Raw genomic sequence first — 11,643 nt, forward strand, 5'->3', positions numbered from 1 at the left:
TAGATCAAACTGTTTTTTATCATTGGGCCAAGTTTTACTTTGAATACTCTATTAGAATCTGAGATATTTTTGACAGTGCGACGTGCATATTTTCCTATATCCGCCATTTTAGGTGATTGTCATGACAACATAACCACCTGTAATTTTATAAATCGATTTCATTTAATAAGATCTTTCATAGGCTTAATTTTAATTTTGACTATAAGATTTCACTTCCAAGATAATTTTGAAGGGGGTATACCACCTTAAGCGTGGTACTTCCAGAGACCTAGGAATAGGGTTGAACTGCAAACCTCATGAATACAAGACGAGCGCTCTTACAACTATTCTGCTACATCACTAATGTTGACAACAATATAGCTGGTTTCGACATTAACGAAACCCTGAAGTAACAAAACAGACTTAATATAAGTCTGTTTTATTTACCTATAAAGATGGTAAATGGGTCTAGTTTTCGGAAAGTTTTTAACGTTTTCAGTCAATTTAAGCTGTTCTAGTCGGGTAGTTAAAGGATTATTTTTTTAAAACTTCATTAGTTGCTTGCTTTTGTAACCGAAATAACTTTACTTATGTGATTTGAAATTCTAAATTAATTAAAGTTATTCTATATATATTTATGCCTTAATACTTTCAACTTCTATTTAATTAGCGTCATGACGAAAAGAAAGAAAGTTAGGGTAGTCGATATCAAAGCGGAAATTCAAAAGGTATTGCGGTATGCTCATAGCAAAACTGTTGGCGAAGATGGTGGGCGTCTTCAGAAAGATACTGATGCAAAATAGAAAGTAGTTTTTTGTAATGAATGCTTTTACGCCAGGATATATGTGCTATTTTTTAATTGTATTTATTATGTTCGTTTAACATCGCTCTAGTACATAATGACATCGTCTTTACGTCAGTAATCTAAGGTCGTTCCGATGTTGGTTTAACATCGTTCAACGTTGAATGACATTGGAAGCTGAAGTCACCGGATGTCTTTTTTCGACGTCGCCCAACCTTTTCATTTCCAATGTAACATCGGATCGATGTCGTCTGATCGATGTCGGAGCTGACGTCGGATCAATGTCGAAGCCGACATCGATCCGACGTCAGCTTCGACATCGATCAGACGTTGTTCCGACGTTGATTTGCCCACTGTGTAATATACGTACGAGTGCAAAAGTTTACACGAGTATTTTTATAAAAATTACATTAGCATTACAATGACAAAATGCTATATGGCAGTGTAGGATTTAAATATAATTAGCATCAATTACGCGAAATAATATACAATGATTGACCAATATAAATATTATTCATTTTCCTATTTAAAGCAGTTACCAATTTACGCATATTTATAGTTTAAAGGTAAAAATGTTCTAGAAATCTTGATGCATATTGTTTTCAATTGATGCAGAAACTGTTTTGCTGCCTGTTGCAGAAAAAAGCATTTTATCATCTGGAAAATAATACACTTTAGAAGCTATGTTTTCAAGCATAATATCATCATATAAAATATTTCGTCTTTTAAATTCTGGTTTTTTCGTCTTTTAAATGTTTACGTTCCAGTGGTAGAAAAGGCATATAAAATCCTTATTATACAAATCAGCATTCTTTAAATGCTGATTTGTATAATAAGCCTGGCATGTTAAATGTACCGACTGATAAAAGTTGACCCATCTCAACACTACTAACCTCTTCTCTATTCCTTCTCTCGGCAAAATGATTTAAAGCGAAATTATTTATTTTGTCACCAGCAGCGTTACTAAGAGAAATGAAAATACTTTTACAATAATCTCTACCTCCTAATGAATCATGGTAATTTAAATAGGACTTTAAAACATCTGCAAGATCCTCGGGCATTTTATCTACTTCATCAAATATGAACAATAAGCGTTCACAATTCTTTGTAGATGTTTCAATGAATGCTTTTAATTCTGCTTTGTATTGTTGCAAATTATCACCCTAAGGGTAATGTATTGTTGTAACTTTTTTACAAACAAACTTACTTTTAAGTCCCTTCTTGAACAAATATTTTTTAATAATATCCGATACAAAAGCTTTACCAGTACTCCTCTTTCCATGAAAAGAGTCCGTTGTTGTTGTGCCTTAAGAAATTTTCATTGCAACGCTCTTCTTTTTGGCGATAGGGAGTTGCTAAGCAAAAAAAAGAAATCGGCGTTATTTTATTATTTTATTTGTATTACATATTGACAACTAAAAGATATTTCATATTATTTACATATTCTTGGATTTACAATTGACTTTTAGAGAATTCGGAGGTAATTCTTTTTACATAAAACAACAAATTTGAAGCAACTTTTTAACAAACAGAATATTTTAATTTAAAGAAAAAACATTAAACTAATCAAATTATATAATTGTTGCAAAAAATAAAAAAGGCATTAAATAGTTGCAAGTATATTAATAGGGATTTTTACAATGAAATAACTTTTTTTACAATGAAATAACAAAGAATATTATGTTTATTGGAAATATATGGTTTTTATTATTAGTTAAAAAAAATGAAAAAAGGCACTATGACAGTGACAGTCTACTAAGTTTGGTTAGTTTGTCAGCATTAGAGATAAAGCAATCGAGTTACTGTTTTCAAATTCGTATTTTTTTGTTCGACTTTGAAAACCGTCATTTTGGCCACGTTTCTTCAATAAAACGAAGTTGAAATCTGTTAAACTTCAAAAAAATGTTAATTGATCGATTACGAAAGTAGTAAAAAGTTGTAGCTTTAATTTTTGATTGACTTCAATAACCTTTAAAAGTCGTTAAAACTTAATTAAAAGGATATTAAGAGCTGCAAAAAGTTTTAAATTAATTTTTTATGGTTATGAAAATCGAATAAATTTGTTTACATTGCATCTAACGAAATTGAAAACTTTATGAATTTGTGTGTTATTTAACACGGTTTCAACGTTCAAATGTCAAAGAACCATCGCTCGCTGGTTTGTCTCCGTCCGATTCAATCACTGTCCTCTTGTCCTCTTTTTGAAGGGGTGTTGAAAAAGAAGTGCCTCGAGCTGAATGGTGATAATTTTATCTTTTTAGGTAGATACAAATTCGAAGTTTTACGACATAATATCAAATTTTAAAAGTATTTTTTAATTTAAAACGAAGTTTTTTAAGATTTAACAATTTTATACGAAGTTTTATGCCAAATTTTCTTTTCTTTTTTTTTCAGTACCCTACAGAAAGATCACTGCCTCCTGTGCCACCAGATCGAACTATGTCCAGATGATGCTCCTAGACTGCCACCTCTGAAGTGTGCTCTCAGGGCTGACAAAAAGGAATGGACGACACCCATTTTCTACGGATGAACAATTTGAGCTGGTTGACAGCCATTCTGCTACTCCTGACCACACGCTGAATCATCTCTGAGTCAATGTGGAGTAATAAGAAAATTACAATGGATAAAGCACTGACAGCCATTGTTCAGCTTGTAGATATGTGCGCTTCTCTGAGGGTCAAAGAAATTAGAAAGAACAGTGTCACTGAAGTAGGCCCTTTTATGTTTGAGCTCATTGTTTAACTCGAGAAACGATTGCCGAGAGAGGATGTGACATCATGCCTTATGCTGTAGGCTGCTTGCTTCACCTTTTCTTGAAAGGCCAACAACTGCATGCTTATGGTGACAAGGATGAGAATTTTGAAAAGCTGAAAGCCAATCATCCTACAACAGCTGACTGGATATCAAGACATCAAGGTACAATCAATGTCTCTGATGAGATTAACCCAGAGTTCCTTGAAGATGATGGCGAGATTGAACTGTGGAATGCAGTAGGAGGTGTAAAAGCTTTTAAAAATAATATAAAATAAACTTATTATATATTAGATAAATATACTTCTACTAACCTTAATGTAATCAATTAATTAAAGTCATAAAAATTTTAACTTGAGAATACTATGTAATCCGGGGGGGAAGGGTTGTCAAAGTTGCACGAACTTTTTAAAATTATTTGAATTTAAACAATTTAAGATTAAAGTAAGCGAAGTTCTACGAAGTTTACTAAACGTTCAATTAACTTCTTTTCTTTTAGACTGTGTCCAGCATATTCTGGCAGATAAATGCTACAGCTGAGGGCCCTATGATTACCGCCGAGTGGGCAAAATTTAGAGAAACAACTGTGATAGATTCGAAGGTTGATCCCTTTGACTGGTGAAAGACACATCGCAGAGAGATGTTCATCTTGGCAGGACTTACTGCCTGCCAGCCTAAAGTCCCTCAAGTGAGCATGCCTTTAGTGAAGCTGGACAGGTGGTCCACGAAAAGAGATGCAGGTTGTCTCCAAAAACCACTAAGAATTTGGCCCTCATCAACAAGAACTTCGATCTGTTAAACACCTTTGTACCAGTTTGGGAATACCGTATCATAGGAGAGCAAATGGTAGCTAGACCTGCTCCAGACAGAGATCAAAATGATGATGATGATGATGATGATGATGATGATGATGATGATGATGATGATGATGATGATGATGATGATGATGATGATAATCATGATTATGATCATGATGATGATTATCATGATCATGATCATGATTATCGTAATCATGATGATAATTATGATGATGTTTAAGAAACTATTTAGCCTAATTTTATTTTCTAGCATGTATAATTTTTCATTTAACAATTGACATTTAAGAGTGAATTTTTAAATTTTCGGGAAAAAAAGATCAACCACACATATAGTTAGGAGATTCGTGACATAAAAATATTCATTTATTTTCTCTGACAAGTTCACATATTTGCATAACACACGACTTCCTTTTAACATTATACTCAATTACTTTTTTAAATATGCCTATGTGTTTGTGTGTATCTGTATTATATGTAATTATGCTAACTATTTGAAGAGATGCTTTTTTATTTTTAGAAAATGTGTAATTTAAAATGTTGGCATTGCGCAGTGGGACAGAACTAATTGCAAAACAATTTATAACTTGAATATGGACATATGATACATGTCTACAGGGATTTTTGGGGCCAAGGAATTTGTTTCCGGGCACATTTTTTAAGTTTTGAATAGTCATTACCACACAGGTGGTCAATTTAGGGTGATTAAAGGCGTTTAAGACGGTATATTCTTCATATTTATGTGTTTTATGAACTTAATTTCTTTGATATAGTAAATATAAGCATAAAATGAACAATAACCTTGAACTTTATTAACATAAAAAAAATATAGACAATTATATAAAAATCTAGCGAATGATATACATAAACTAGTCCTTCATGAGCATCTTGGCCTCCTATGGTAGAATGGAGTCTTTTTCCTTTCCCTGACTCCTTCTCATTCTAAAGACCTTAGGATCGAAGCTGCAAAGTATTCTTCATGACGTCATAGTTAGTCTTGAGTCTGGAGAACTTCCTGGTGTGATACTCTCTGTTATGCTTAAACGCCTTGTTAGAGGACTCCAGTGGCTCATCTCGCAGAGATCCAAACAGAATAACCTTTATGCTTTGAAACTGATGACTGTGTGCCAACATCTTGTGTACAGCCTGGAGCATATGATACCAGTTGTAGGGAGCGATAACCCGACCCGAATACCCGTGGGTACCCACAGATGGGTAATTTTAATAACTTTAGTTACTCAGGTGATTTAAGGCCAGTCCAAATTTCTATGGTAGTTCGTCCTACCTTCTATAACTTCTTTTTTAAAAAAACTGTTTTTGAAAATTTGTTGTCTAAGCTGAATAATACTTAGCAAAAGTTGGGCTAAGTTGAAAAAAATATTATTGACAAAAATATGGTGGATGACGCATATTGTCCTTAAACTTAAGGATGAATGTTTCAAAAAATAAGGGCTTAAATTGTTAAGCACAACTTTTCTAGTTATCTACAAGCTAAAAGACGTCGATATTGAATTATATTGTTTTTTCATACTTTGATTCAGAAGGTAAGGTAGAAAATCCGATGTTTTATTATTTCTTTCAACGACGTACAATGAAGTGTCAAGAACTCGTTAATATTTAGCGATTGTGTTTTGAAAGGCTTTTTGATGACCGCATAAACAGAATGTTTTCTGTCGGTAAAAGTTATTCGTAATAAACAAAATAGAGCGTGTGGTTACTATATATATATATATATAAATTTGTTATTTTTAATTGGTATTTAGAATTAAATAAATTTGGTTAATAAGTTTAGTCATTTGTTTTTATAATTTATTAAAAGGTACTTATTTTCATGTCTGCATTTAGAAATAAGCTCAGTTTTTTTTATTTAGTAAATTTTCTAGATCTAAATAGTAATAATTTCAAACCTTTTTGTTAACAAAATATACATTTTCGAGATATGTTATTATAGGTAGGCGCAGTTTTTAGAATAGACCAGTTTAATTTAAAGTTAATATTTTTTTCTTTTAGTTTCCAAATATATTTTGACAGTATAGTCTCTTTTGAGTACTTTTCATGATTTTTTTAATTTTTTAATGTAGTTGATGGAGCTTCCTGGTCAAAGAAATCAATTACTATTTTACAACTCTTACTGTATAACTAAAAAAAAATTATTTACAAGTATATTTTATAATTATATAAAAGTGTGATTTATTTTACTATAGGAGGATGGATCCTGCTTAAATACAACACATTGAAATTTTACTGATAGCATGTGTAATTTATATAGTAAAGATAAATAAAACTGGAGAAAATGAAGAAAAAGAAAATATTTATTTAACAAGAATGAAAGTATTGCGAGAAAGAAAAAGATTTAGATTGAAAATAAATTGATAAAATCAGCAGTAGTCTTTAGTAGACTATTGACAAAACGAATTTAACCGATTTGTTTGAAAGAAATAGAAATCGATTTATTACATTCTTTTGTAGTAAAATTATTATTATTCAAAATACATTATAAATCAATGACAACAAATGCATGGACATTAGTTGAATTAACAATTAGTTTACATAAATTTATTAAAAAGCAGCTAAATAAGTTTAAAGATTATGGTAATTGTAGAATGTTTATATACATCAAAATGAATTGGAAAAACCTTTGCGATTGGTTTTGAAAACATCCTTTGTGATATTATTGGAGTAACAGTTAAATTCTGGTAATAAATTTTTGTTAAATAGGATTTGATTTGTATTGATTATCATTATTTAATTTATCATAATTTTTTATTCATTTTGTTTTAACAATAATCATCCGGTCAATTGATTTATTAATTTTTTGTTTGTTTAGATATTATCTAGATTATCTAGATAATATCTAAACAAGCAAAACATGTATGTAAATATATATATATATATATATATATATATATATATATATATATATATATATATATATATATATATATATATATATATTTATGCTGCCAGTTTCTCTTTTCAGAATTGTCAAGAAATCTTTCTATTTTCTTTTTCTTTAAGAACATTGTGCACTTTCTATTTTCTATGTTCTGTTCCGAACATTGAGCACTAAGTATTCAAGATTTGAATAATAAATGTGGTTTGTTATAAATCATTGTATTATATACTAATTCATAACATGTTATGAACTCATGATATATGCACTCAAAAAATTAGAAAATTTTCTTGTCGGACTTTTTTAGTCACCGCTTTATTATAAACGTTTAGAAAAATCCTGCGGGATCTGAACGGCTTAATTTTACGTCACCCTCAGATAAACGAAACAAACCCGAAATTTACGGAAACTGGCCTTAAACTACATGAGTACCCTATACCCAAGCCTTTCGGTGGAATATTACCCGATATAAACTACCCGAATATTACCCTTAGAAATCCCGAAAATCGGGTTATAAAATTACCTAATAATTCAGGTTTACCAAGTTAACTAATAAAATAACTCAATCATCCAACCAAAATTTTCGCGCGATTGGGTATTTTTTTTTTTTTTTTTATTGCGTTTTTTTTAATTTAACTTTATTTCAATTCTTTTAATATCAATTTTATTTCTATTTATTAGTTCCACCCACTCCATGTAAGTGTTAATTTTTTACTTATTCAAAATTAATACTTATATAGAGTGGATGGAACCAATGCTTCATGTAAGTATTAATTCCACCTACTCCATGTATGTATTATTTTTGATTAGCTAAAAACTAATACTGATATGGAATAGGAGGAATTAATACTCCATTTTTAAAAGTTTTTTTTAAACATTGTGCTATCACCTCACCTCTTAAATATAAAAGTAAGTAAAATTTTCTTTTTTTAAATTTACTTACATTATTTAATGAGCAACCCGCTTTTGTTACCCGATCATCGGAACTACCCGTATTTCGGAACTACTTACTAGTCGGGTAATAAAATCGGATATCTCGTGCTTTTTTTCATAACATTTCTTTAAAATTTTATGTTTTTATTTTTTATTTATGCTTTTTTTTAATGGTTTTAATTTATTCATGACTATTTTATAACATAAAGAGAAGCCCCTAAACAATTTAAGGCCTTCTCTTTACTATCTTCTTATATTTGTTTTATTTTATGCTTAGGCCTTCTCTTTTTTTACTAGTCGAGTAGTTAACTCGGGTGGCTTGTTTTACTACGCTACCTGATTTTAAAACGCGACCATCGGAACTACCCGAATTAAGGAACAACCCGCAAGTCGGTTAATTTTTTTAAAAAATTATGGAATATGCATTTTTTTCTTTTGGGTATTATGTATGTTTGTATATTAGGGTGTCCCAAAAAAATTTTTTTTTTGGAAAAAAGATTTGTGCGCTATCCAGAACTTGGTTACTAGGTTTATTATGACCAAATATATCAGAACTTTTAAATATAAACGGTTATAAGTGCTTAGTGTAAAACTTCAAATTTTTGATTTTGTTTGGTTTTTTGCTATTTTTACGATAAAACTTGTAAATATTAGAAAAAAAATTATTTTAAGCATTTATCATATTAAAAATTATGTGAAATATATGTTGCATGTGTTGAAGAATTGTGGAAAGAAATAATGAACAAATATCACCAGCACTTCAAATCTGAAATAGCTGGGTTTTAGTCAGATTTTTATTCAACGTTTTTGTGTGGTTTTTTTGCAACCAACAAAACATTCTGTTTTATATCTTCATTACGGTATGACATAATAAAGTCTTGGATCAGTTTTATATTTCTTTCTGCACAATCATTGGTGACTACCATATTTTTTAACAAAAAACTTAAAGTTTTCTAAAACAGTCAAGTCCCCTTGTGCAGTTAACTTAACCTGGTCATGGGTAACCTTGGCTAGGCAAAACAAAATTCCAGCTTTGATCACCAACTCACATAAGTTTCTCTTCTCGGAGACTTGCTCTCGGCGCCAGTCAGAGCAGTCATAAAATGTTTAATATGTACTTCAATAATATGATGACGACACATGCACCAGACAAGACTTGCATTAAGGATAGTTGATAGAAATGTAACTGCTCCCGAAAATTTTTCTGTGTTGGATGCAGTTGTGTCGCAGCAAACACTAATGATATTGTCAACAATATCATAGTATTCCAAGAGATTGAGGATTAAATTTGCCTGCTCGGACCCAGTTGAATTTTTTGCCTACACTATGCCAAGCAAAAAATCATCTCTACATTCCAAATCTGGGCTAGTTACACTAACTGCAATTCTCTCACAGTTAACTGTCAGATCATTCTCTTCTTCCAGCTGTCTAACAAGTTTCCCATCAAAATGGACTTTGAGTTTTTTTCCTTTTAAAACATCAACAAGATCCTGTCGTAGTGTTTCTCCTAAATCAATTAAATTATACATTAAAATAATAGAGATAATAAAAAAAATAAACTTAATCGCTTAGGTGAATAATATTTACCTAGATTTTCAATAACTCTGTATCTTTTTCTGTGCATTGTAGATCTTGATAAATTAATCTCATGCAAGTCAACACCTGCTTTATTGGAGATAGCAGAACTTATAGCAGTCTTGGGCCTAACACCGATTCTATACCGAACGCTAACAGCAGAAGTAGCTTCAATTAGTTCATCTGGAGTTAACTCTAAAATTATTTTGGGTTTTTTTGATTTGGACACATCATATTCAGAATCATCACTTTCTTCACATAAAATGGAACTTTCAAATGGGCTTACATCATCTTCAAATTCAATTTGTCCATCCAAAGCTTTGTCAGTACTTTTCTTGTCTGTTGATTTCTGCAATCTGTCAAATGTTTGCAGAAGTCTGTTTTTTCTTTTTGAGCCTTTGTGTTTTTCTGCCTAACTCTTTCGTATCTCTGCTTTCTTCGCAGAACCTTAATTTCAAATTCTTCATCATGCTGTGCAGTCATGGTCATATTCATTTTAGATCTCTGGCCTTCGTAGAAGGCTACATCTTCTGTCTTTGTATCTTCGGTTCTTCTCTGATCTTTCATTATCATGTCAATTATTGTTGGAAAAGATTTAACAAACAAGGTATCAACCTCCACCTGGAAATCTACTTGCTTTTGAGTCCCAATCCCTTCACTTGAACGCCAGTTTAGTTTACTCCATCCTTTCATTTTGTTATATTTCTCTGTGAGTTTTAGGATCCTTTCACTGAAAAATATTACATAGCTGCAGTTACTGAAAAACAAGATTAGCCAGTAATTTTTTTTTGTGTAAAATTTACCTAACAGATCTTCCACTAATAATGTTGCACGTAAAACCAGCTTTTATCCAGAAGTCAGTGACAGCTGAAGTTACGCATCTATTGATTGATCTTTCGCATGCTCTTTACTGGCAAACTAGACTTCTGGTTCCTGTTTTTGTTGGACAAGCAATAATTTCTTTGCTGGATTAAAATCTGGTGGTCCTATATAAAAGAGAATTAACTAAAATATATAATTATATTCATGAACTGTAGGTTAAGTAAATAAATTAGAAAAACACAAGATATTAAAATTACCTAGAAGATTTTAAAAAGTGAAAGTATTGCAGGATATTTCTGACACTGGGCAGTTGGTTGACTGGAAGCTCATTTATGGGATGTTTTAACAGATAAAGAGATTGTCTTAAACTGCTTTGAACAGTGTACTTTTCCTTTTGCCCTAATCCTTTTTTGCTGGATGTTTTTACTATGTGACCCATTTTTAACAATATATTTAATTATGAAACAAAAAACTTTGAAACAGTTTTAAATCACATGTATATTAAACAAATCAAAATTTTGTAAGTAAAAAATAGCAATGATCAAAAAAATACCAATAATTAAGAAAAAAAGTTAAATATAAAATTGAATTAAAGTAAAAGATGACTACTTTAAAAAATTATATTTAAAAAAACCTACTTTTGAATAAATTTCATCTCTTTTATATCACATGTACTATAAAAATAATAAAAACTTAACAAACTTGACAAAAACTGACATTTTTTAAAAATTTCATATTTTACTCCAAGCTCTTACACTTGCCTCAGTTCAATATTTTTTATATACTTCGTCTTTTTACATATAAAAACCAAGTTTTTGATAGCGCACAAAAATTTTTTTTGGGACATCCTAATGTATATATATATATATATATATATATATATATATATATATATATATATATATATATATATATATATATATATATATATATATATATATATATATATTATTTGTTTCTATTATTTATACTTCATTCTTAGCAGGTCTTCTATTTGTTCTTGATACCATGTCATGGCTACTTTGATTTTGACTCTGAAGTCCTTTGCCTTAGAATATGTAGAAAATGATGGA

At 30.4% G+C, this 11,643-nt stretch overlaps 2 pseudogenes; both read right to left on the minus strand.

Annotated features, from left to right (window-relative positions):
- Positions 1–1,358: 1,358 nt before the first annotated feature.
- LOC149880507 (torsin-1B-like) lies at positions 1,359–3,423 on the minus strand (annotated as a pseudogene).
- A 1,639-nt stretch (positions 3,424–5,062) lies between these two features.
- On the minus strand, positions 5,063–10,237 carry LOC149880508 (uncharacterized; annotated as a pseudogene).
- Positions 10,238–11,643: the final 1,406 nt, after the last annotated feature.

This window comes from Hydra viridissima, unplaced genomic scaffold, assembly GCF_058129835.1.
Source record: "Hydra viridissima isolate aposymbiotic clone 2 unplaced genomic scaffold, HvirCarnegie_v1 scaffold_13, whole genome shotgun sequence".
NCBI classification, from domain to species: domain Eukaryota; kingdom Metazoa; phylum Cnidaria; class Hydrozoa; order Anthoathecata; family Hydridae; genus Hydra; species Hydra viridissima.